Source organism: Meriones unguiculatus, chromosome 11 (genome assembly GCF_030254825.1).
Source record: "Meriones unguiculatus strain TT.TT164.6M chromosome 11, Bangor_MerUng_6.1, whole genome shotgun sequence".
NCBI classification, from domain to species: domain Eukaryota; kingdom Metazoa; phylum Chordata; class Mammalia; order Rodentia; family Muridae; genus Meriones; species Meriones unguiculatus.
In genome coordinates this window covers 51,501,533-51,523,830 of record NC_083359.1, presented here as the reverse complement: position 1 = coordinate 51,523,830, position 22,298 = coordinate 51,501,533, and the positions used below count along the sequence as shown (strand labels likewise).

Sequence of the window (22,298 nt, the reverse complement as noted above, 5' to 3'; positions counted from 1 at the left end):
GCTCCTGAGCTGTGAGACCCCAGGTCTTACAAGTGCATATAGATACATAGACATATTTACTGTGTTCTGTGTGATCTGTGAAGAAATACTCATAATTAAAACTGGGACAGAAGAAGTTGCATTCACCTCAGCCAGCAGGGGGATTATATGACAAATTGCTGTCATTGAAGCTTATAAACTGTGCAGTTTTATTGTTGCTTGACAAATCTGACATCATAGAGAGGCACAAACATGTTCATCGATGTCTCTGGCATAGTGTGCTCATAACAGCAGATATCCGTAACACCAGCATTGGGATAAGAAACGTGAAAACATGAAGATCCGTGGAGCTTGATGGTCAACCAGCTTAACTGAATCAATAAGCTCCAGGTTCAGTGAGAAACCCTGTCTCAAAAAAAAAAAAAAAAAAAAAAAATCCCCAAACTGAGCAGGTGTAATCAAGAGGGTTAGAAGTTCAAAGTGTCTGTAGCTGCACAGTGAGGTGAAAGTAGTTTACCCAGCAGCACATGCATTACAGCATCAAGTCATTGCAGAGACAGAATTTAAAAAGACCCAGCTTGTGGACCCTGTCTCCCCCATTCACCTTCAAATCATGAGTCACATCTCACCCACACTAGACAACTTGCCATCGAGGTCAGGTACATCTGTTTGTAAGCGTGTCCTTTGAACCACAGCACAAATGCTGAAAACTGCAACACACCAGGGCAGTTCTTAAACTTTAAACCAACATTTTAGTGGTCTCCACCAGAAATCTGGGTTCTGGAAAGATTGCTCAGTGCTTGCTACCAAGACTGATGACCTGAGTTCAAGCCCCAGGACCCACATGATGAAAAGAGAGAACTGACTTCTGGCATGGAGATGTGCTATGGCATGTTTGCATCACCCAACACACTCATAATAATAAATAAATACAAAAATTTTTAAACAAGGTTTAATCTGTGTATTAGTTACATTCTTGTCAATGTGATCAAATACCTGACAAAAACAACTTGAGGCTCAAGGTTTAAGAAGAGACACTGTCCATCTTGCAAAAAGCGTGGTGGTGAGATACTCAGGAAGCTGGTCTATTATTCTGCAGTCAGAAAGCAGAGAGAGGTGAACATTGATCACTCAGCTATACAGTTTGGGATTCCAACCCATGGAATGGTGATGCTGGTGTTCAGGATGGCTCTTCCCTTTTCAGTTAAACCTTTCTAGAGACTCACAGCCACACCCACAAGTGTCCCTTCGATTATTCCAAATCCAGTCAGTTTGACACTGAAGGTGAACTGTCATAGTCAGCAACATGAACAACTAAAATTGATGGGGCATTTTATACCACATTCAGGATCCTTGTGACCTTATTTGATTTCCAGATAGCCCTGGGATGTCAGAACTGTTAACACATTTCACAGATGAGAAGTTAAGGCTCTGAAAAAAAGGGGGTAAGGCTGAGACTGAAACTAAGATCTATGGTCTGGGGCTGTAGCTCAGTGGCATAGTACTTATTTGGCATGCACAGGGCCACGGATTTGATCCCATAAAATAAATAGAAGATAGATAGATAGATAGATAGATAGATAGATAGATAGATAGATAGATAGATAGACACATCCTACTCCAAAACCCTTGTGATCAATTCTATTCATGTAAGGACCATATTCCTACTTGGAAAGCACTTTCATCATTATGTAATAAAGACAACAGAGCACAGGCTGAGCATTCAAAACCCCAACAATCTGAAAAGATGCTCCCAGAGGATTAGAAGACCTTTTGGAACATTTCAGATACTGAACTTTTGAATTAGGGATGCTTCAAGTCACAAAGACTATGCCAATGGTTAAAAATCTGAAAAGCCCCCAAATGTGAAGCATACTCCATCTGGAACATTTCAGATAAGAGACAGCCCATCTGTGTATTGATTTCATTGCAAAACAGCCTTTCTCAGGATGGAGCATGGAGACTGTGAAGGTTAAGATCACTGTCGAGTTGACAGCTTCTGCAGCCAGCCAGGAAACAAGCCTCTGGGCATGCACGTGCAGGACTATCTAGAGGTTAACAAAGGCAAAGAGACCCATTATGAATGTGGCTGTCACCATGTGCTGGGGGCCTGGAGGATTAAAAGGAAGGAGTAAGCTGGACACCAATATCCATCTCTTGCGTCCTGATGGCAGATATAATGTGGTCATCTGTTTCACACTCCATGCCCACCCTACCATGATGACTGTCCCCTCAAGCTGAGAGCCCATATAAATTCTGCCTTTCTTTTTTGTTCTTTTGTGAAAAATTCAGTTTATTTGATTTACATCCCAAAGGTGCCCTCTACCTCCTCTCTTTCCAGTCTCCCCTCCCCTTCTTCCCCCTCTCCCCTTCTCCTCAGAAAAGGGGAGCCCCCTTTCCCCCTCTCTTGACATCAACCCTCCCCAGCACACCAAGTCACACCAAAACTGAGCACATCATCCCCAAAGGCCAGGCAAGGCAGCCCTGTCAGGGGGAAATGATCCAAAAGCAGGCAAAAGAGTTCATGTTAGAAGCAGCAATGTTCCCCACCCCCCACTTGCCAGGTGACCCACATGAAGACCAAGCCACCTAAATTCTGCCTTTCTTAAGTTTCAAGACATTAACTGTCTGGGAAGGTTGTTAAAAGGGCACCCCCCAAGGTTTAGGATAAATCAGAGTTAACAATCATGTCCAGTTACATAAAGGAAGACCTCAAATATCAGCAAGGCAGATATCTCATGCAGTAAATAGCTGAGAGTCTTTCATTGTGGTCTATTCAGTTTGAGCTTGTGTGATGGAAACCAGCATCTTAGAACACTCCCTTCTGGTATTTCTCCCAAAGGCAGATATCCATTAGCTGCCAACAACTGGACACTTGTGGAGAGCAAATCAAGAGAGGAGACCAAGAAAGCTTCCAGGCTGGTTAGGGAAGATGGCTACATTTTGCAGCTGAGTTCACTTGCTTTGAGATGAGCACAAAGCATTAAGACACATAAATTCCCAGGGCTCTGAATGTCATTGTTGTCACAACATTTCTAGTAGCTGAGTCATTTCTGGGGGAAGAAGCTATTAAATCCATCGTTTTATCTCCAAATGCCATCCTAGGAGCACCCATGCCTCATGAGCTACAGCAACAGCCAAGCACTGAGTGCTAGAAATGCCTGGGATGTGCCAATAGGTTCAACCATTTATTCTGAGAATCTTCTTATCTAGGAACAGAAGCAATGAGGTGACAGTGGGTGAGAACTAACAATCTAGAAACTACAATTGGACTGGTGAATCAACTGATTGATTGGGTTTTAGAAACAGGCTCTCAGTCTGTGTCAGTCTGTTTCAGTAACTTTCAGTCCTCCAGCCTTAGCCTACCTGGGGCTGGGATGACACGTACTCATCACTCCCAGTTTGAAACACCTATGAACACAGGCTAAGAGAATAAAGAAGCTTCTGACAAAAGAAATCTCCCTTAGTGAATGCTGTAGGCACAGGTGAGCAGGCACCCGGGGCACCTTGCTGCCGCTTCGCTTTCCATATTCCACAGGGAGCTGGGTGCCTGCATCATAACCATCTCTTTCTAGTTGAATCGAAAAGAATCAGAGAGGTCATAAGTGATTTGTCGAGGTCAACTAATGAGTGGCAGGGGTGGGACTCCAATCCAGACTTGATTAGGAAGCCAAAGACTCACCAAAACTCCAGACCCTGCACAGAATTCATATGTTCCTACCAGGATCAACATGCCACCTCAGCACAGGTCCAAAGTCCCTGACCCTGGGGTGGATGAGGAATCCCACCTGCCAGGACCTGTGTCAAGCTGAAACCTCCACTCTAATGGAAGTTTTGGTTTCTTTGTAAACTCAGTTATGTTATGTAAAAATGTTTCTGTTTTAACCCCAACCATGGGATTTTAGTTTGGGCTTCAGTTTGTCTACAGCTCATGATTGTTTCAGGCTAGGTGTGGTCTTTGCTAGTTGGTAATAAACTGCCTCTTGTGGCATGGAGAAAGGCATGGTCTAGGACCCTGAAGAAGATAAATATGGGAGCCTGGATAGAGAAGGTGGGGCGTGTGGTGTGTGGCAGTTTGAAGGACATGGGAGACGCTTCATGGCATAGTGTCTTGGAGGAGACTGCTGGCTGCATTTGCTGTTGACAGAGATTGGTATAGCCCCTAAGGACTCATCGACCATAAGCTGGGAGAATTAAAGGGGTCTATGCCTTCTCTCCCCTCTAACCTTCTCTCTTCTACTTAAGGTTGGGGGTGTTGGAAGGGAGAGGCTTTAAGGAACCCCAAATAAAATAAAGTTTGAAAACGAATGCAATAGCCCACATACTTTTTTTTTTTACATTGACTCTGTTGTTGTCTTGGTGTTGTTTTTATTTATTTGTTTGTTTGTTTTGGAAGTGTTTGTTATTATTAATGCTTTTGGTGCTATCGTGTGGAGAGCCCACGGCTTCACAGGTGCTAGGCAAGTGTTTTACCACGTTTAAATAAAATGTTTTTCAAAATTTTTTCAAATGTACATCTGTAAGTGAGATAACAAAAAATTAAGAATCAGTGGGTATTGTTTTAAAGTTTAAAGCTCCAGCCACCTGGGAAAAGAAACTGGCTTTAATGCACTCTTTCCCCGCCCACTAGAGAAACAGTTGCTAGGAAACTGGCCCAGATAGCCAGGCCAGAACTGTTTGTGGTCTTGACACCTAAAGTAAACCAACCATTTCAAAAGCCAATCTCCCTTACCCAATCGTTTTGCCCTTTAAAAACCTTGTTTCCCTAGACCCTGGGGCTGCATTCCTCTCCTGTTTCTGCAGGAAGTTTGTGTCCTGTGTTCGAACATGTAAATAATAATAATAATAATAATAATAATAATAATAATAATACCTCATGTATTTACAGGAATCTATTCCTGGTCTTTTGGGGTTCACAAACTGGGTAAAACATTTTGGGGGCTCATCCTGGACCCCAAGACTCTAGGAACCTGACCCACAGGATTTTATGCTGGCTGGTGAGTGTTTTTTTGTCTCAGTGTCTCTGTGCGGTATTTGTTTTCTGTTCTGAAAGGCCTCGAGGTGTCTGTATTTGTAGGAGCTGTGAGACATGATTGAGTGGACACACTTGAGAGTCACAACTGTGGGGATCAAGAGGAAGTGTCCATGACCCTGGGGTGGATGAGGAATCCCACCTGTCATTTTTGGTGGATGTTTTAGCCTCTTTGGAGTGGATGTCGTGCTTGCCTCAGGGGAATGAGTTTTGGTCCCAGAAATTAGCCCTGGTACAAGCCAGGTTTTTGGTTTCACTTTTGTCAGAGTGAAACCAAGTGAACCAAGTGAAACCAGTTCATTTCTGTGTGTGATTTATTGTGTGTGGTGACTGTTCTCATTTCTTCAGACGGGACTTGGACTGACGGACGCTATGGGATAAACTTCCTCTAATCCTTCCCCGATTCTCCGAACCCCTCCACCTGCTCCATGTTTCCAAAGTGGCGGTGCGATCACAGCAAGCATAGGTTGTGCAGGAATGTGAGGGTGGAGACAGGAATGAAATTGTCCAGGACTGCTCCTGGCTAGCTAGGAGCCACTGCTGAGTGACTCTTATATGTTTTTGACTGATTTAAATGGTTAATATGCTCTGTATGTCTTGGTTGTAGATTAAGAGTTATTGGGTATGTTGAAAGGTTAAATTCAAACTCTTATTTAGAACATATATGTGTGCCTATGTGTTTATAATATCTATAAAAGCACAGAGGTGTTTAGATAGCAACCATGTGGCTCATCATGCTATGTAATGTGACTCCACCATGTTTGCCACATGGTATGTGTGGGGCAGAGCAAAGACAGATTACAGAACTCTTAGTCGAAATGAATTTGTCTCCTTTTAGACTAAGAAGACAAGGCTCATTTTAAATTGATATTGACTTTAGAGATTGCATTGTTTGCACTGGTAAAGTTTGGTTTTAAAAGTTGCTTTGTGACTTCACTCCTAAAAAAAGGGTACTTTCTTTTGATATTGCAAAAACAGGTTTTGGAGAATTAAGGTGATGAAATGTTTTAAAGTTTATCAGGCATTTTAAATAATTACTTTGGGAAGCCTAACAAAGAACTTGGAACAGTTTCTCAACCCTTTGGGGGAGGACAAAAGACTTCGGTATTTTTTAAATTTTACTAAATGAAACCAAGCCATACTGTTTGAGCCAATTAAGGTATATTGCTCTTCATTTAAAAGGCTAATGTTTCTTCAATGCAAAATGTTTTCTTATGCTCTTTAAAGGGGGAGAACACTGCAGCTCCATGCAAGCTCAGGGTTATACGGGGTTGTATTCAAGTCATTGTTAACTACTATATGGAATATACGGCTGTCCACCAGGTCCTGAATGACTGGATTGATGCTGTTTCTTCCTGGCCAATAGGTTTGGTGTGGCCAGAATAGTCTAAGTACAGTTTAAAATTGTTCTATACTGTTCTCTTATGTAGTTGTTTCTAAAACTATTTGATTACAATGTTAAAACTTTTGGTTATGGAAAAATTATAAATGTTCCACAATGGTATATCATGGGAGGTAGCAACACCATCAGTGACACCTAATGGCTATGTTTTATATTGCCAGCCACAGCCTGTGGCAACAAGTGGCTAGCCGCCATGTTGGTTCAGAGATAAAGAGGGTGGAGCTATGGTTTTACCACCATCTTTGTTTAGGGCTACTAGCTGTGTTCAGTTCTTTGATTAGTGCTAAGTGCAATTTTTGTCCTTTAAGCTTTTTGCTGTTCAGTTTTAATGCAATGTGGTAAGATCAGCAAAATTTTCTAGCCCCTTCTAGCAACTGCATCTGATTGAAAATTTTGCTTTGATTTTAGTTCAGAAAGAGCAGATTTAAAGTTATGTTAAGGACTTCAGTTGAGTACAAGATTGAGCTTTACCTAGTCTTTTGTTTGTTTTTAAGGTTAAGCCTAGGATGGGTAACTATGAAGTTTGCCTAAATATAGTCCTAAAACACACATCAAAGAAATATATCAGAATTAGAGATTATAGCATTGCTTTATAGGATGCAAGTTAGAGTAGATAACTAAAGATAGACAAAGAGTAACTCAGATATGCTGGCCCTCAAGCTTGTTGGAGATCTGATGAATATGGCATTTTAACATGTGTAAGCTTATTATGACAGAGTCCCAAAATCCTGGCAGTAGCTCCCCCAAATTCTCCAAGAAGATTTGGGCACAATGACAGATGATGGCGACTCTGGATTGTGATATACTAACCACTGGGCAAGACTGCCCCAACTGGACCACTGCTAGGGCCCAGCCTAAAACTGTGGACAAAGCTGTGGACACCTGGAGAGTCATTGTTTCACATTGCTGGAGGCAAGATGAGGTCAATCTCTCATGTTCCTTTTGCCACAGAAGTAATCTTTCATCTTCTGTGCCTGATGGCTGGATCGCCTCTGCTCAGGATGTCATGAGACCACAGGAGCCAGGGATACTATCTAGGTGATGGACTAACTAGTCATCTGTCATTTGGATTGGTACATGGATTGGTACATTTATTTAGCTCATAATTTATCTGTTGTATTGGACATTAATATTTACTATCGATATTTCTTTCAGTAAAGCTGTAGTTATCCTAAACAGCTATATAACCAAATCACCACACAGAGACTAGGATTTATTTAGTTAACCTAGAATACAATGCTGGGCAATAATTACTACATCCTAAACCTCCAAGCCTGCATAGTTTCCTACCATTCAGATTCACTCATTATACTTGCTTTTAGTGATATCTTACGTCCTGTTCTTTTTTTCCATGTCGTTCCAAGACCTCTTCTCTAGCCTCTGCTCTCCCAGGGTCTCCCCTCTTCACCCTCCTACTCCTTCCTCTCCTCTGGCTCCTCCCCTCTCATGCTTCCTTCCTCTCCTCCCATTCTCAACCAGGCTTTCCCACCCTATTCTCTCCATTGCTCAACATTATGGCTAGTTGCTTTAATTGACATGTTGGAGAACAAATGGTGGCATGTTTACACAAAGTTGAGACAGGCGATGCTTAGAATAAACATCACAATGCAATGTCCAGATTGAAACCAGACAGTGGGGGAGAGAAATCAGAATTTGAATGAACAAGGGTAAGGTGTATACCTTTCAAAAGAACATTGTACCAACATTTATCCTTCTCAGGTCTCTGATCACATTGATGGCTAGGCTAAGCTTATGGTAACTTTGCAGCTTAAGAGCAGACAATTAGATCCACTGTTAGTTCATTGGTCAGTTCATTAGCTAGTAAGAACTACTAGGTATTAGATCTCTTATTTAGAAAGGCAAACAGGTTTGCCTTGCTCATAGGCTTCATGTTAGTTGCCTGTGTCTTATAGCTGGATAGAAAGATGTGGAATTTAATGTAGGGTCTGAGGATATGGGAGTTTAGATTATGAGAATCTAGAGAGTATTGTTTGATGGTCTGGGAAAATATTTCTATGTTGATAAATGCAAGAAAGATTGGAGGGCCTAAGTAGGTGTATTAAGGTATATGAATATGATATAGAAAAAGGATTTAAGGCATATTAAAAAATGGGAGATATTTTAGATTTCTCCCTCCTCTCTGCTACTGTTATGCTTATGTTGTTACAATATTTCAGAAGTTCAGAGTTTTGACATTGATCAATAGAGTTCTGATAAGCTGATGGAGCACTGTCTGCTTATTATTCAGTCACAAGCTTGCTTTTTGGTTGTCTTCTGGAGATAGACTTAAAGGTGCTTCTCATAATGCTAAAAACATTTCTTTAATGTGTATATCTGACCCAAAAGCCATAGCTTTTACTATGGTATCCTTAATATCTGCCATTTCTGAGGTAGACTTTGACAAAGGTCTTGAACTATTCCTTCTAGTTGCTTTGTTAAGGAAAGTCCAAGCATCCAGGGTTTAATACTAAAGCCATTAATGTATTTCTGCCTAACTTTTCAATGTGACATGGAGGGGGGGGGCTAAAAGTAGATGCTGAGTGTATAAAAAGTGGCCGAGCTCCATTGGTGGCTGATTACCAACAGCTGTGCTCACAGAAAAAGTGTTAGAGCTTCAGACCATGGACACACTTAACTTGTTTATAAAGGTTACAAAACAAACAGCTAAGAATATATTTCCTTTTGTAAACTAAAAATTCATATGTGTTTCAGGAAATCAAAAAGTCATGAGACCTGGATCTGTCATAGCTCAAATGAACCCCAGATGAGTTTTTCCTTTGGTCTTGGGATCCCTCCCTTTTCCCATTTAATAGACAAATTTTAACTTCTGTCTCTAGTCTGAATTTGTCTCAGCAGATTTTCACCTGGTTGACTTTATTTGGGATCAGCTATGGACTATGAGCTGAAATCTGGACTTCCTGGAAGCTGACATGATTGCTCCCCGCCTCTTCAGGTGGATCAACTAACCAGATGCTTCTGAGGACTGCCCCATTGCCCACCCGTCAGCTGGCATTTCAGCCTTCCTAGCCCCTGATACCAATGGTCCTATTATTAGCACTGAAGCAATTTCAAAAGATGAGACTTTTGCCCAAAAATCCCACCTAACAGGCTGAAATACTAAGTCAAAAGGGGCTCCTTGACATTAGCTATTATCTTGGGTATCTGCTTAGCTGGAGTAGGAACTGATATTTCGGCAACTGAACAAAAAGCATGGAGAGTCCCTAGAGAGAAAAGATTCCAGAGGTTGGTTTAAATCCTGGTTTAATAGTTCTCCTTGAGTTACTACCCTTATATCCACCCTGATGGGACCCCTACTCATTTTTTTTTTTTTTTACCTTTGGGCCTTGTACTTTAAATCCGTTGATGGCTTTCATGAAGGAATATTTGTGAGCAATACAGTAATGGTACTCAAATCCGATTGTGGAAAGGTAAATCTGTAGGACTCCAGGGGTCATGTCTGGAAGACCCAAGATTGGGTCTTCAAATGATCATGGGAAGGGGGGGAATGAGAGACCAAAAAATTAAGAATCAGTGGGTATTGTTTTAAAGTTTAAAGCTCCAGCCACCTGGGAAAAGAAACTAGCTTTAATGCATTTTTTCTCCGCCCACTAGAGAAACAGTTGCTAGGAAACTGGCCCAGATAGTCAGGCCAGAATTGTTTGTGGTCTTGGCGCCTAAAGTAAACCAATCATTTTAAAGGTCAATCTCCCTTACCCAATCATGTAACACTAAAGCATGTAAGTCCCTGCTTGTGGTTTTGCCCTTAAAAACCTGGTTTCCCTAGACTGTGGGGCTGCATTCGTCTTCTGTTTCCACAGGAAGTTTGTGTCCCATGTTCTAACACGTATACAATAAAAAAAAAAAAAAAAAACCTCATGTATTTTACAGCGGAGTCTATTCCTGGTCTTTTGGGGTTCATGAACTATGCACAACATAAGTATGCACACTTATGTGTGGATGCACATGGAGGCCAGAAGAGGGCACTGAATCCCCAGTTGCTGGAGTTAGAAGTAATTGTGAGCCATTCAACATGGATGCTGGGAACTGAACCAGTCCTCTACAGGAAACTCCCCAGACCCAGCTCATCATCTAAGAAGAAATGTAGCAACCAACTAAACTCTACTCCCCAAACTCACATCTCCACAGAAACATCTTCCTGACCTTGATCCAGAGAATGTTTACTTAAGCCTAATTAAGCCCGGGTAGTAGCCTTCCCTTGCTGTTGTCATTCATCCATGTGAGAGGAAGCTCATTTCAGCCCTCAAGCATCCTATCTCAGGATGTGCTGAGTGGTTCCTCTCTCTCTCTCTCTCTCTCTCTCTCTCTCTCTCTCTCTCTCTCTCTCTCTCTCTCTCTCTCTCTGATGCTAATCAAATGAGAAGCAAGCAGCTAGTTGCTTTTTAATGAATCATTCTTTCCCAAGGCGGTGAAGTAAGTGCTTTTAATTTTGAAGCTCTTGGCTGCTTTATCCCTGAGGCTTGCCTTGAGAAGGAGGATGAAGCTGGGGCCCAAGAGAGAAGCCACATGCTGCACAGTGCAGCTTCCAAAGCATGTTTGGGCTTAATCACCTGTGAGAAAAGCATTGCAGCTGAGGAGCCATGATGCCTTCAGATCCTTCCAGAAGTCATTATTCTCCATCTCAGCCTCAAGCACATTTTTCAGCTTCTCAGAGTTTATAGTTTCTCAGTCTCATCTGACCTGTCCAAGGACATCAAAGTAATTCTAGGTGCTATGGTTTGCCTCATGTCCTCTGAACCCCATGGTTTAAAGGACTGGCACCAAGAAGGGTGCTATCGGGATATGGTGAACACTTGAGGGATGGAGCTCAGGTTTGGAGACTGGCTGGGGTAATAAAACCCCAATCCTTCCTCTTCCTCCCTCTCCCCCACTTTCTACCCATGAGGTGAAGGCCACAAACCCAAAGAAATGACCACACTGAACCTCCAAAACTGAGCTAAAATAAAACTTTTAGTCTGTGTTGTGTGAGTGTGTGTGTGCATGTGCATATATGAACATATACACATAGGAGCCAGAGAAAAACATCAGGGGTTTTCCCTCAGGAGCCACCGCCTTGCTTTTTTTTTTTTTTAAGTATTCTTTTGTAGATTTATTTTATGTGTATGATGGTTTTGCCTTATGTGTATGATGGTGTGCCTTGTGCCTACAGAGACCAGAAGAGGGAATCCTGGAACTGGAGCTACACATGTGAGTTGCTATGTGGATTCTGGGAACTGAAACCAAATTCTCTATAAGAGCAACTCTTAGCCATTGAGCCATCTCTCCAGTCCCCACCTTGTTTTTGTTTTGTTTGAGACAGGAACTCACTAAGTAGGCTAGGCTAGCTGGCCAGAGAGCCCCAATGATTGTTCTGTCTCCACCTCCCAATGCTGTAATTACAATCTACATGCCTTTTTATGTTTGTGGTCAGGATCCAAATTCAGGTCCTCATGCTTGCGTAACAAACATTTTACTAACTGAGCCATCCTTAATACCTATTTTTTCCTCTTTATAAGTTGCTTTGCCTCATGCATTCATTACAGTAACAGAAAACTGATTACGTGTAGTCAGCAGTGTGATGCAGACACTGGGGCTCAGGGGAATGGCTTGGACCCAAATCTTGGCTCTGATTCTTTCTAACTGCTGACCTTGAACACATAACACAACCTGCTTGCTGAGGCTCAGTGTCTTCATTGAACTCTGTGTGGTACCATATCTGTCTATTTCTTTGATTGCATGACACCTTGAAGTCATTTATCACACGAGGTCCAGCTTTTTCTAAATACCCTTTTCAGGGCAAAAATTTATTACCATGTAGAATGTTCCTGAGACTTTGTGGACAGATAGAAGCTGTAGCTCCCAAGTGGGATTTCCAAAAATGTTTCTGTGAATAATGTATGTGTTACCACTGAGCTGGCACTCTAAATGTGGTGACACTTGTGTCCTGCTAGATTACTGGACCATGTGTAATGTCATTTTGCATTACTCAATGTCCTTTCCCCAACACTTCCAGATGACCTTCAGTGAGTCACTGAACCACTCTGACACTGTTCTTCATGGCCTAAGCGAGGGGGCTCAGAGTGCTTTCTGAGGCCATTTGGGACCTTACAAGTGAGTCTTGTAAGTCCAAGATTGCTGCTCTGGGACCAAGGATGTAGCTTGGCTGGTAGAGCCACTCATCTACAATGCACAAAGTCCCAGCATAAACCCAGCATGGTGGTGTGTGCCTGTAACCTAAGGCTTAGGGAGGTGAAGGCAAGAAGGTCAGATGTTCAAGGTCATCATTGGCTGCATAGCAACTTTGAGGCCAGCCTCAAACTACCTGCAATTCTGTCTTAAAAAAACAAAATAAATGAAGAGAGAGAGAATGTTATTTTGGACGTTGAGTTAAAACTGTGGAAACAACACTATAATGAGATAATTGGCCAATGAGGACTGCGTAAACAACTAATGCTTTGCTACGTGACGGTTTATTCTATTATTCATGGTTTGCTTTATTTTTCAATTTCCTTCATGGATCCAGACAATTATAAATTCACCCTGAGCTATGAATCATGAATCTTCACCATGACTCCACAACTTCCAATTTGCAAACTCAAGAATTAGCAGAAAGCCCTGGTCATGAAGGGATGGTTAAAAAAATCAAATAGTTCCTCAGAAAACTGTGCTCATGGCACTATAATGGGGTTCTGGGGAGAAAGCGATTAGAATTGTTGAAAGTCAGACTTCAGGTTTTAAAAACTCCTCAACCTGGAAGGCATGTCACTGGTTGAATTCCTTATAGTCTGGAAACCGGCTGAGGAGGTAAACCATGTGGATGACAAGGTTTTCATTCAGAGTCCAAGACCATAAGAATAGTTGGGGGAAGTGGGTGGGGGCTCTGAAAGAGAGATTAGCTATTTTGGGGGGACATTTTAGGCATGGGTGACTTCATATCTTCTGCTTCCTGTAGTTCCTGTAGAGTGAGGTGTTTTGCCAAGGGTGCTGTTCACACACAGTGCCACTGGACAGATGAATGAATGGGGGCTGAGGCCCAGGGATCCAGAGCACCACTGAACACAAACCCTAACATCACAGCTGACTTTTTTTTTATAAAGGTGTTTTTAAGTTAAGATTTATTTATTTATTATGTATACAGTGTTCTGTCTGCATGTATGGCTACACACCAGAAGAGGGCACCAGATCCCATCATAGATGGTTGTAATCTACCATATGGTTGCTAGGAATTGAACTCAGGACTTCTGGAAGAGCAGACAGTGCTCTCAACCTCTGAGCCATCTCTCCAGACCCACAGCTGACTTTTAAAATTGGTCCAGGTCTGAATGAAGACTATGTGTCTTGCTTGGTAGTTCTTGAAGTGGGCACCTGTCACTGGGGCTTACTAACTCAATTTAACAAAAACATGAAGAGAAATGGTATTGGATAGAGATGATGAGGTTACTTTCAGTAAAAATAGGGTCAGAAGGTCAAGGAGATGGCTTAGTCAGTAAAGTGCTTGCCACACAGACATAAGGACATGACTGAGCTCCAGAAACCCCCTAAGAAGTATTGGGTATGATAGTACATGCTTCTTTGTGTTCTCGTGTAGAGGCAACCAACCAGGCTAGCAGGGTCACAAGCCCTGAATCCCACTCTCAAAACAAAAAATGAGGAAGAACACCTTGTCCTCTGACCTCCACATGCACCTGCGCATGCACATGTGAACATGCACACACAAATAAAAACAAAGCTCCATCATCACCCTCCTGAAAAAAAAAGGGGGGGGGGCTGGAATGACAGGTAGCTTGGTTACATTGAAGGTACTCAGTTACATCTGGGGAAGGGTAGAGAAGCCTAGACTCTGCTCTGAGAATGAGTGGAGTACACTGCCCACAATATCCCAAGTCTGGAAAACTCCAGCATATATCATTGAGAGCCCACGTCAGAAAGAGCTATTTTGAGTCCATCTGGAAAGTTTGGCTCCCATGAGTGTGTAAACCAGGCATGGTAGTACATGCCTGTAATCTCAGGACTCTGAGAGTAGAGGCAGGAGAATTAGAAGTTCAAGTTATCTTTGGCTATACAGCAAGTTTGAGGCCAGCTTGGACTATATATGACCTTGTCTCAGAGAGAGAGAAAAAGAGAAGAGTGGGGGAGAAGGGAGGAGACAGTATCTTCGAAAGCTAGGTCTGGAGACTATGGCTTGATGACTAATCAAACTGCCACCTGCCTCTCTTTGTTCAGCATATGAGTCATAAATGGTTTTTATGCTCCCAACTGATTGAGGGAGAAAAACAGATCACGATGTGAAAATGGCACAAAACTACTTTGGTGCCCATAAAAGAAAGTGTCATTGGAACAGGGCCATGCATATTTGTCATATATTGTCTCAGTGGTTGGGGACCACATAGGCCTCTGAGGCAAAAATGTTTACTATCAACCTTTGAGGAAAACGTCCCTCTCCCAAGTGAGCCAGTCACTGTATTCTGTGTTTGAAGACATTCAGCAATGACTGAATAGGTGATAGTTCAGTCAATAAAACGACCTGAGTTCCATTCCCAGAATCTAACTGAAAAAGCAGGCATGATAGCATGTGCTTATCACCCAGCTCTGGGGAAAGAGAGCCAGATCCCTGTGGTTCACTAGTCAGCCTAACTGAATCAGGGAGTTTCAGACCAACCAAATACCCTGCCTCAAAATATCAGAATGGGGAGCAACAAAGGAAGACAAGAAAGGTTGACCTCTGGCTTCCAAATATACACACAGACACACACACACACAGAAGCATGCACACATGTACAAATACAGATGCATGTGCACACACATACATGTTTCTAACTTGTTTCTTATAAACTAAGGTATTAAAGATTTTTAAAACCACTCATACTGTACTGGCAAACTTACATTTAAGCTTATGAAGTAAAAGTGCCACATAGAATTCAAATAACAATCCCCACAGCGGCAGTGATAGCATATTCGATTTCATAATGGTCATTTAACCACATGATCATGTTTACATCATTTTATGGTGTCAAAAACTGTATTGCCTGTATTCTGTATAATCTTAAAAAATATTCTAGGCCATAATTGAAATGAAATGACAGTAATAATAGCAATGACTACTTTTAATTACAATTTTTGTTATATGTGTATGTATATGTTTGTGCACATAATGAGGAATCATACATGCCATAGTACATGCATGGAGGTCTGAGGATAGCTTTTGTAGAATGGGATTTTCCTCCCACTTTTATGTGGGTTTTGGGGATTGAACTTGGGTCAACAGTTTTGTGAAGCAAGCTTTTACCCTCTGAGCCATGCACCAACCCTGTAAATACTGTGATTTCTTTTTTACCCTCTGCCACGTGCCAGAAAGCATCATCAGCACTTTTTGGTTCTCAGTACATTTAACAACTCCAATCCTTCTCTCACGCAGTTCTCTAGGCCCATTTTGTAGATGACAAAACTAAGACAGATTCAGGTGAAGAACTTTTTGTTAGATCTCAGAGCCAGTGAATGCTGGAATCAATATTCGCATTTCATTATGAGCTGAAAACAATCGGCTGTACTACGGGGTAGATAATCTCAACTTTGGAAATTTCTCTAGTCTAAAATGTAGTTGGTAGCATTATTTAACATACCTGTTGCATTTTTCTGTTTATTTTATTCTAGATTTAACGAGGCTCTGTATCCCTGGTGTGATGACTAATATCTTGCCAACTTAACAAGATCTAGCTTCACCTAGGTGACAAACCCCTGGTGAAGTCTGTGAGGGTGCTCCTCCCATGGGACCATAAAAACTCCTCCACCTTCCTTCACACTTAAATCCTTGGGGCTCACACATTGCCCAGTGAAAAACAAAACAAGCTGGCCATTTTCATATCACCTGAATTGTCCACACGGGCCTCTCACATGATGGCTTTGCTGGGTTTATTTCCTTGGCTGGACATGAACTAGGCCAGCTCCCATGGTGACAGGCTTGCAGATGAATGGCCTAGTTTAAATTTCTAGAATGGTGCCCAGGACAAGCTGACGGGCAACAGATCGGCTCAGGGTTTCACTTTGGTTTGTTTCACTCTTACTTGTTTGCTTCCTTTATTTTCTTTCTGAAAAGAAAACAAATATCCTTCCCTGTTTCCTTCACTCAGCTTGCTGTTGTCCACTCGAGAGAGCTTGGGGAGATGGTGTCTCTCAGCCAATTACAGAAATGACCAGAGTTCCTCTGCCCCATCTCTCAAGCTGGAGGTAGTTCTAAGGTCCTTCTCTGATGGAATTAGGAAAGCAGAAGGTGAGGGGGTCAGGGAACTAGGCTTGGCTTCCTGGCAGTGGTGGGGGAGAGGTCATAACTGAGATTTGAATGGGGGTGTTATGCCCTTTTACTGAAGGAAAATGTGGGGCTTGAGTGGTTAGGTTATTAGAATACCTCAGTGCAGTTCCCCAGCCCAGAGGCCTGTCTAACCTTTACCCCTCCCTACACCCTTATTTCCCCTAGGGAATGAGAGGTAACCCCTTCTCAGCTGCTTCCCTTTCCTCTATCACAGTAACCAGAGCAGGCTGCCAAATCTAAGATAAGAGGCAAACTCCACACCTCCATCTTTCTCTCCTAGTGATGTAGAATGTCATCCTGCAGTAGAAAATTATCAGAGTGGCTGTAACTTGTTGGGGCTTGGTCTGGTATTATGTATTCAAATGCTGATTTCAGTGCCTTGAGATCTGGTTGTCTTCCTCCACAGAATAATCTCTTGGACCTTCTGGTTCTGGCAGCCAAAGGCCTATGCTGTTTTGTGCAGCAACGGGAAGATGTAATTCTGTCCTACGTAACAGCTGAAGACTGACTACCACTGCCTCTGATGAAGCCACCAAAATCAGGGAAGCTTGGGGAAACCATTCAAGTGGTGATACATCTCTGTCATTTTAATTGATACAAAGGCCATTTGTATTATACTTCCTGCTATAATTTATCCTTCTCAGATCTCTGATGCTTTTGACAGCTAACTGTAGCTTTATCAGTTTAGCAGCAGCTGCCTGGTCAATGCATTTCATATACAAAAACAGGCCTTAATCTTCTAGAGCTATTAGGTCACCAAATAAAAAAAAATACAAGCTCACGGGCAGTTTTGCCTTACTAACAGGCTTCATATTAAAGGATAAAGGTTTCCAACATAAGTTTTACTATTTAAAAGAACTTGCTCTGCAAAGATTTGCTCTCGGTAATTAGCCACTTACATCTGTCTAATGGTAAATAACTGGATAAAAAGTATAAGGTTTATGTCAATTATAAACAATTAAAAATTGTCTAAATAAATTATGAAGATCTAAAAAGTGATTTAAAACATGAACACAAGTTACTCTATGCTGTTGTTATACTAAGATTTCAAAAGTTCAGAGTTTTAACATTAATCAGTAGAGTTCTGATAAGTTATTAGTAGTCCTGGTACTGCTATTATTATCAGTCACAAGCTCAAGATTTAAATTTACCCCTGGCTATCTTCTAAATATAGACTTAAAGATGCTTCTCATCATGCTAAAAACGTCTCTGTCCAATCTATATCTCCAGCCCTCTGGACAGAGAAAAGAATGTTCATGCTTTTTAACCCAAAGCCACAGCTCTTCCTATGACCCAAAAGCACAAGTCTACTCCAGTTGTTTTACAGACATCTGTTGGCCACTTTTTCTACACTATGGATTTCAGTACAGATTACACACAATCATAATTTAAGTTTCAGGAAATCAAGAAAGTCATAAGACTTGGATCTACCTCACACAGGTCAAATGGATTCCAGATAAATACTCCTGTCAATCAACAGCTTAAGCTTCCCAGCCTATTGCTTATTCTTAATGGGGAAGTCCCAAATATAAAAGTTTCCTTAAGTTCTTTAACTTTAGCTTCTGTTCCTAGCATATATCTTTCTTTGCAGAGTTCCACTCAGTTGGTAGACACCATCCAGAAATCAACTACAAACTGCTCCAAAGGTCATCTATACCACACCAATCCCAGGTAGTCCTATAAAATTAGAAAGCCCTGGACTTAGTAAAAGCTGATGTCGACCAGTCAAGTCAATGTGATTGCTCACTGTCCCTTCAGCCTCATCAGCAAAGCAGATGCTTCTGATTAGTGCCCCATTGCCTGAATCCCCTCCCGGCCTTTTCACTAACATTCCAACCTTTCTGGTCACTAACAGTATTGTCCTAATTTCAGCAGGAAGAAGTTAAGAAATACATTGACCTTTATCAGAACCCTGGAATGGTTGATAAAAAGGAAACTCTCTTGCAGAGGAGACAAAATGGCAGCCTATAGTAATGATTGGCATATGATGATTATAACGGCCTTAAAATTTTTGTTCTTTATATGCTAACTAAACAAGCATAATCTCTAAACAGGACATGCATCTTTTGATGCATTACAAATTTTGTCATCCCCCCACCCCCAGATTAAGAATGCTAAGACCCTATGAAGAATTTGATAAGGACATATAAGACAAAGGGGGAATGATAAACCACCCTCCCTCCATCTTGGCCTTAAAAGCCATCTTATAGTAAAAACAAACTAGGCTTACTCCTGTTTATGATTAAATCTGTTTCTCAAAGATTGGGCTATGATGAACCTTAACTACAAATGGTTCTGTACTGCCTGTTCTAGAGAAACAACAACTAAATTTTTGTTTCAAGGAGTTGTAATGACCACCTTGCAACCTTACTTTTGTTTCAAAAAGCTGTTATGACTACCTTGCTTTGACCACCTTGTTATGTTTTACTCCTGTAATCGCACTACTTTGCCCACCAAATTCCCTATTTGGAAACTCCTACCTCTGAGCTATAAAAACCTTGTCTTCCTCATGTCTAGTGCTGATCTCTTGAACCTCAGCTTTAGGAGGAGACAGCCCATGCACACAATTAAAAGGCTTGTTTTAATTAATTGCTTGCTTTGATTAATTTGGCCATGATAATTTGGGTTTGTGGTTTTTCTCCTCCCGTATTTGGTATTAATACATACCAGAACCTCCTTTGTGAAATTGTCATGAAGACTAACAAGATAATGTATGCAATCTTGACTCACTAATACTCCACACACAGGATCCATAATCAGTGCAATAAATGGAATTGTGATGATAATTTTACCTGCACTCATTTTAGAACTTAGACTATGAGCAATAAATGCTATTTTAAACCCCTTTCAGGTTTCCTGCAAAAATGGGAGTCCCTGTAAGTCATCTCAATCTGCTCCCTGTGGATGACCCTCTCTACCAGCTGTTAAACTATCTCAAAATAAAAACATTTTTAAAAGAATAGGAGATGTTGCTCATTGGTGGAATGTTTTCTTAGCATGTGAGAAGCCCTAGTACCACAAAAAAGGGAAGGGAATAGATAAAGGGACCTAATGGGCAGCAATCCCAGAAGGTAGTTTCAGACTGTGGTAAGTTGTGGATAAATAATCTGAGACCAAGTGTTCCCACTAGAAGGACCTGTGAGGGCTAAAGTTATGTTCTTAATTTAAATTATTGTTCCTAGGAAAGCTTTAAAACAAAAATGCCTCTAACCTGTAAGCCCCACTTGCCCAAGGACAGATAGCTTCCTGGAATGCCAGGGTTGTTGTTCATGTAAGATAACAAGCCACATGTTCAGTTGTTGTTTGGTTGTGTTTTGAGACAGGGTTTCTCTGTGTACAGACAAACTAACTTACCAAACCTTTCCAAGTTTTTTAAATTCTCTCACATGTTGACTGGCAAAGAAGACACACTTGGTGAATGACTGCCTGATGTGTTGTGCTGCCCATGGTGGGGGCTCTGCCTCAGAATTTCCTGCCAGCTGTCAACAGAAGAGCTGAGTATTTCCTGAGCCCCATTCAACTGATACATCCTTCGAATTAAAATCTTAGTCACAGCACATGACACTTACCTGTAGAGTATCCCTTCTGAAATGTGAACTAGATTTGCTCTCTTCTTACCTCTATTACCCAAGGAGTTAAATATATGTGATGGAGCTCTCAAGGGAGGCCTCCAAGAGCCTGCCACCCACTCCTCTTTCCCTGCCTTCCCCCATATCCCACTCCAGCATCTCATCATTTTTTGCCACACCTTCCCCTCACTGCACTCCAGACTGGCAGGGGTCCTTTAATCACGTGACTCATGGCATCTTGGACTTGAAGCTGCCAGACTGAACACATGAAAATTATAGTTCACTCAGTTCCCTTTGATTTTTGATAAACAGCATTTTAAAGTATATCTCAAATATTGCATATGACACACTTAGCTTTCCAAACTACCTATTGTTTATCTAAAAACCAAAACCCAAAACCAGGCAGCCCTGCCTGGACTTTTCCTTCAGTGTACTAACCACAACTTAGAATTATTTTTGACTTTGCATGATTCATTCAAAGAAGCCAGTGGCTGAGTAGAGTTTTTCTCCCTATTTGCTTGATTTGTTTCCAGTTCCCAGTGCTGGAAAGCAGTTGAATGGATTGGTGTCCAAAAATAAAAATAAATAGAAATTTTTTAAAAAGGAGACAGGGAGAGAGGAAGGAGGACTGGGCAGCAACAGAGCTGAAGCAGCAGGTAGGTTGACAGTGAGTTGTTCTACACCCCAGGATGAACCAAGTTTCTTCCTACTCCTTAGGACACTGCATAGTCAGTGCTATACCTGGATGGCTGAGCCCAGAGTTCCTTTCCATCTGAACACTTTTCTGTTGCTCCCAGACAAGCAGGGGGATTGGAGTTCAAATCCCCAGCAACCAGGTAAATGCCCAGTGGGTGTGATGGCATATCTGTAATTCCTGTTCTTGGAATTCAGTAACAGGGGATCTCAGGAGCAAGCTGAGTAGGTCACACACATCAGCAAGTCCTGAGAACAAGATGGAGAGCACAGAGCATGACACCAGCCAACCTCTGGCCTCCGTACACAGTACGCCCGCACACAGGAACATGCATCCACACACTCCTCACATAATATATACAAAAGGTTTTTTTAAAGAGAGAGACAGGAAGAAACTAGGTCAGAGTAAACAATACTCCACGCAGCAGAAGATTGGATGGTTAAAATGCGCTTTTAAATATCACTCTACACGCAAGACTAACAGCACAGCCCTTCTTTGGACTGTTTCTTTACTCCAGCAGAATTTCTTTTCTCCATGAAGGCTGCCACTAGGGTGTACTTGAGCAAGGGAGTGGGCTACTAGGTAAACAATCTGAGGAGTCTGCAAGGGATATATCTGGAGACACAACTCATCCTAGTGTTCCTTTCTACCTTTAGTTCAGTGCATGTGCGATGTAACTGTCATTTTACAACATGTGTGCAAGTACCATGGAGGCCAGAAGAGGGCAACAGATGTCTTTGTCACTCTCTGCCTGGTTCCTTAGAGACACAGTCTCTTCCTGAACTTGGAGCTATTGTGGGTGGGGAAGGGGTTGTTGTTTTTATTTTCGTTTTCAACCAGGCTGGCAGCCAACAATGCTAGTAACCCTCTTGTCCCCATTTCTCCCACAGTACTAGGGTTACAAACACATACAGACCAGGCCTGGCTTGTTACATGTGTACTCACATTTAAACTAAAATCCTTGCGGTTGCACAACAAATGCTCTTAACCATTGAGCCATCTCTCAAGCCCCTGGATTTCATCACTGTGAAGTGTCCCTCCTTATCTCTAGTAATGTAGGCTTTGTTGTTGGTTTTGTTTTGTATTTTTTAGAAAGTTTATAGTATTTTCCAACAGATATGCAGCACCTCCACCTGTCGGATGTGTGACACTCCACCTGACAGATGTGCGGCACCTCCTCTGTCTTACATTTGTGTGGCAACCATTTTTCCATCATTTTGTGTCTTTAAATATGAAATGTATGTATTAAGGAAGCACTCTACTACTGAACTATGTCTGGATCCACACTCCTTTCTCCCTCTTGGCAGGGTATCATGAAG

General features: G+C 41.9%; 1 protein-coding gene and 1 long non-coding RNA gene across 3 annotated transcripts in view; one reads left to right on the top strand and one right to left on the bottom strand.

Annotated features, from left to right (window-relative positions):
* Bmerb1 (bMERB domain containing 1) overlaps window positions 1-22,298 on the bottom strand; it is a 123,336-nt gene that overhangs the window by 63,744 nt on the left and 37,294 nt on the right. The gene's annotated exons all lie outside the window — the stretch shown is intronic.
* Window positions 16,546-19,638, top strand: LOC132646480 (uncharacterized). The gene is made up of 3 exons (XR_009584774.1): window positions 16,546-16,677; window positions 17,123-18,387; window positions 19,568-19,638. It is a non-coding gene; the product is annotated as an uncharacterized LOC132646480 (long non-coding RNA).